We start from the raw sequence: 5000 nt of genomic DNA, 5'->3' as shown, positions 1-5000 counted from the left end.
CCTGTTCTTGCATTGCGCGGTGACCGTCGAGAGCGGAGCAAAACGTCAGCCATCTCAGCACCCTGGAACCCCCCGGGTGGCACAGGGCTGGATGGGGCTTTCGTATAGCAGGGACGGTGCTGCCTCTCGCTTCGCTCGCTGTCCGCCGCTCGCCGCTCGCTCGTGCAGCCAAAAATGGCCAGTTTTGGCCCGTTTTTGGGCCGTTTTGGCCAGTTTTTGGCCTGTTCTTGCATTGCGCGGTGACCGTCGAGAGCGGAGCAAAACGTCAGCCATCTCAGCACCCTGGAACCCCCCGGGTGGCACAGGGCTGGATGGGGCTTTCGTATAGCAGGGACGGTGCTGCCTCTCGCTTCGCTCGCTGTCCGCCGCTCGCCGCTCGCTCGTGCAGCCAAAAATGGCCAGTTTTGGCCCGTTTTTGGGCCGTTTTGGCCAGTTTTTGGCCTGTTCTTGCATTGCGCGGTGACCGTCGAGAGCGGAGCAAAACGTCAGCCATCTCAGCACCCTGGAACCCCCCGGGTGGCACAGGGCTGGATGGGGCTTTCGTATAGCAGGGACGGTGCTGCCTCTCGCTTCGCTCGCTGTCCGCCGCTCGCCGCTCGCTCGTGCAGCCAAAAATGGCCAGTTTTGGCCCGTTTTTGGGCCGTTTTGGCCAGTTTTTGGCCTGTTCTTGCATTGCGCGGTGACCGTCGAGAGCGGAGCAAAACGTCAGCCATCTCAGCACCCTGGAACCCCCCGGGTGGCACAGGGCTGGATGGGGCTTTCGTATAGCAGGGACGGTGCTGCCTCTCGCTTCGCTCGCTGTCCGCCGCTCGCCGCTCGCTCGTGCAGCCAAAAATGGCCAGTTTTGGCCCGTTTTTGGGCCGTTTTGGCCAGTTTTTGGCCTGTTCTTGCATTGCGCGGTGACCGTCGAGAGCGGAGCAAAACGTCAGCCATCTCAGCACCCTGGAACCCCCCGGGTGGCACAGGGCTGGATGGGGCTTTCGTATAGCAGGGACGGTGCTGCCTCTCGCTTCGCTCGCTGTCCGCCGCTCGCCGCTCGCTCGTGCAGCCAAAAATGGCCAGTTTTGGCCCGTTTTTGGGCCGTTTTGGCCAGTTTTTGGCCTGTTCTTGCATTGCGCGGTGACCGTCGAGAGCGGAGCAAAACGTCAGCCATCTCAGCACCCTGGAACCCCCCGGGTGGCACAGGGCTGGATGGGGCTTTCGTATAGCAGGGACGGTGCTGCCTCTCGCTTCGCTCGCTGTCCGCCGCTCGCCGCTCGCTCGTGCAGCCAAAAATGGCCAGTTTTGGCCCGTTTTTGGGCCGTTTTGGCCAGTTTTTGGCCTGTTCTTGCATTGCGCGGTGACCGTCGAGAGCGGAGCAAAACGTCAGCCATCTCAGCACCCTGGAACCCCCCGGGTGGCACAGGGCTGGATGGGGCTTTCGTATAGCAGGGACGGTGCTGCCTCTCGCTTCGCTCGCTGTCCGCCGCTCGCCGCTCGCTCGTGCAGCCAAAAATGGCCAGTTTTGGCCCGTTTTTGGGCCGTTTTGGCCAGTTTTTGGCCTGTTCTTGCATTGCGCGGTGACCGTCGAGAGCGGAGCAAAACGTCAGCCATCTCAGCACCCTGGAACCCCCCGGGTGGCACAGGGCTGGATGGGGCTTTCGTATAGCAGGGACGGTGCTGCCTCTCGCTTCGCTCGCTGTCCGCCGCTCGCCGCTCGCTCGTGCAGCCAAAAATGGCCAGTTTTGGCCCGTTTTTGGGCCGTTTTGGCCAGTTTTTGGCCTGTTCTTGCATTGCGCGGTGACCGTCGAGAGCGGAGCAAAACGTCAGCCATCTCAGCACCCTGGAACCCCCCGGGTGGCACAGGGCTGGATGGGGCTTTCGTATAGCAGGGACGGTGCTGCCTCTCGCTTCGCTCGCTGTCCGCCGCTCGCCGCTCGCTCGTGCAGCCAAAAATGGCCAGTTTTGGCCCGTTTTTGGGCCGTTTTGGCCAGTTTTTGGCCTGTTCTTGCATTGCGCGGTGACCGTCGAGAGCGGAGCAAAACGTCAGCCATCTCAGCACCCTGGAACCCCCCGGGTGGCACAGGGCTGGATGGGGCTTTCGTATAGCAGGGACGGTGCTGCCTCTCGCTTCGCTCGCTGTCCGCCGCTCGCCGCTCGCTCGTGCAGCCAAAAATGGCCAGTTTTGGCCCGTTTTTGGGCCGTTTTGGCCAGTTTTTGGCCTGTTCTTGCATTGCGCGGTGACCGTCGAGAGCGGAGCAAAACGTCAGCCATCTCAGCACCCTGGAACCCCCCGGGTGGCACAGGGCTGGATGGGGCTTTCGTATAGCAGGGACGGTGCTGCCTCTCGCTTCGCTCGCTGTCCGCCGCTCGCCGCTCGCTCGTGCAGCCAAAAATGGCCAGTTTTGGCCCGTTTTTGGGCCGTTTTGGCCAGTTTTTGGCCTGTTCTTGCATTGCGCGGTGACCGTCGAGAGCGGAGCAAAACGTCAGCCATCTCAGCACCCTGGAACCCCCCGGGTGGCACAGGGCTGGATGGGGCTTTCGTATAGCAGGGACGGTGCTGCCTCTCGCTTCGCTCGCTGTCCGCCGCTCGCCGCTCGCTCGCGCAGCCAAAAATGGCCAGTTTTGGCCCGTTTTTGGGCCGTTTTGGCCAGTTTTTGGCCTGTTCTTGCATTGCGCGGTGACCGTCGAGAGCGGAGCAAAACGTCAGCCATCTCAGCACCCTGGAACCCCCCGGGTGGCACAGGGCTGGATGGGGCTTTCGTATAGCAGGGACGGTGCTGCCTCTCGCTTCGCTCGCTGTCCGCCGCTCGCCGCTCGCTCGTGCAGCCAAAAATGGCCAGTTTTGGCCCGTTTTTGGGCCGTTTTGGCCAGTTTTTGGCCTGTTCTTGCATTGCGCGGTGACCGTCGAGAGCGGAGCAAAACGTCAGCCATCTCAGCACCCTGGAACCCCCCCCGGGTGGCACAGGGCTGGATGGGGCTTTCGTATAGCAGGGACGGTGCTGCCTCTCGCTTCGCTCGCTGTCCGCCGCTCGCCGCTCGCTCGTGCAGCCAAAAATGGCCAGTTTTGGCCCGTTTTTGGGCCGTTTTGGCCAGTTTTTGGCCTGTTCTTGCATTGCGCGGTGACCGTCGAGAGCGGAGCAAAACGTCAGCCATCTCAGCACCCTGGAACCCCCCGGGTGGCACAGGGCTGGATGGGGCTTTCGTATAGCAGGGACGGTGCTGCCTCTCGCTTCGCTCGCTGTCCGCCGCTCGCCGCTCGCTCGTGCAGCCAAAAATGGCCAGTTTTGGCCCGTTTTTGGGCCGTTTTGGCCAGTTTTTGGCCTGTTCTTGCATTGCGCGGTGACCGTCGAGAGCGGAGCAAAACGTCAGCCATCTCAGCACCCTGGAACCCCCCGGGTGGCACAGGGCTGGATGGGGCTTTCGTATAGCAGGGACGGTGCTGCCTCTCGCTTCGCTCGCTGTCCGCCGCTCGCCGCTCGCTCGCGCAGCCAAAAATGGCCAGTTTTGGCCCGTTTTTGGGCCGTTTTGGCCAGTTTTTGGCCTGTTCTTGCATTGCGCGGTGACCGTCGAGAGCGGAGCAAAACGTCAGCCATCTCAGCACCCTGGAACCCCCCGGGTGGCACAGGGCTGGATGGGGCTTTCGTATAGCAGGGACGGTGCTGCCTCTCGCTTCGCTCGCTGTCCGCCGCTCGCCGCTCGCTCGTGCAGCCAAAAATGGCCAGTTTTGGCCCGTTTTTGGGCCGTTTTGGCCAGTTTTTGGCCTGTTCTTGCATTGCGCGGTGACCGTCGAGAGCGGAGCAAAACGTCAGCCATCTCAGCACCCTGGAACCCCCCGGGTGGCACAGGGCTGGATGGGGCTTTCGTATAGCAGGGACGGTGCTGCCTCTCGCTTCGCTCGCTGTCCGCCGCTCGCCGCTCGCTCGTGCAGCCAAAAATGGCCAGTTTTGGCCCGTTTTTGGGCCGTTTTGGCCAGTTTTTGGCCTGTTCTTGCATTGCGCGGTGACCGTCGAGAGCGGAGCAAAACGTCAGCCATCTCAGCACCCTGGAACCCCCCGGGTGGCACAGGGCTGGATGGGGCTTTCGTATAGCAGGGACGGTGCTGCCTCTCGCTTCGCTCGCTGTCCGCCGCTCGCCGCTCGCTCGTGCAGCCAAAAATGGCCAGTTTTGGCCCGTTTTTGGGCCGTTTTGGCCAGTTTTTGGCCTGTTCTTGCATTGCGCGGTGACCGTCGAGAGCGGAGCAAAACGTCAGCCATCTCAGCACCCTGGAACCCCCCGGGTGGCACAGGGCTGGATGGGGCTTTCGTATAGCAGGGACGGTGCTGCCTCTCGCTTCGCTCGCTGTCCGCCGCTCGCCGCTCGCTCGCGCAGCCAAAAATGGCCAGTTTTGGCCCGTTTTTGGGCCGTTTTGGCCAGTTTTTGGCCTGTTCTTGCATTGCGCGGTGACCGTCGAGAGCGGAGCAAAACGTCAGCCATCTCAGCACCCTGGAACCCCCCGGGTGGCACAGGGCTGGATGGGGCTTTCGTATAGCAGGGACGGTGCTGCCTCTCGCTTCGCTCGCTGTCCGCCGCTCGCCGCTCGCGCAGCCAAAAATGGCCAGTTTTGGCCCGTTTTTGGGCCGTTTTGGCCAGTTTTTGGCCTGTTCTTGCATTGCGCGGTGACCGTCGAGAGCGGAGCAAAACGTCAGCCATCTCAGCACCCTGGAACCCCCCGGGTGGCACAGGGCTGGATGGGGCTTTCGTATAGCAGGGACGGTGCTGCCTCTCGCTTCGCTCGCTGTTCGCCGCTCGCCGCTCGCTCGCGCAGCCAAAAATGGCCAGTTTTGGCCCGTTTTTGGGCTGTTTTGGCCAGTTTTTGGCCTGTTCTTGCGTGGTGCGGTGACCGTCGTGAGCGGAGCAAAACGTCAGCCATCTCAGCACCCTGGAACCCCCCGGGTGGCACAGGGCTGGATGGGGCTTTCGTATAGCAGGGACGGTGCTGCCTCTCGCTTCGCTCGCTGTTCGCCGCTCGCCGCTCGCTC

Source organism: Musa acuminata, unplaced genomic scaffold (genome assembly GCF_036884655.1).
Source record: "Musa acuminata AAA Group cultivar baxijiao unplaced genomic scaffold, Cavendish_Baxijiao_AAA HiC_scaffold_821, whole genome shotgun sequence".
Classification (NCBI taxonomy): domain Eukaryota; kingdom Viridiplantae; phylum Streptophyta; class Magnoliopsida; order Zingiberales; family Musaceae; genus Musa; species Musa acuminata.
Note: the sequence above shows the minus strand (reverse complement) of the source record.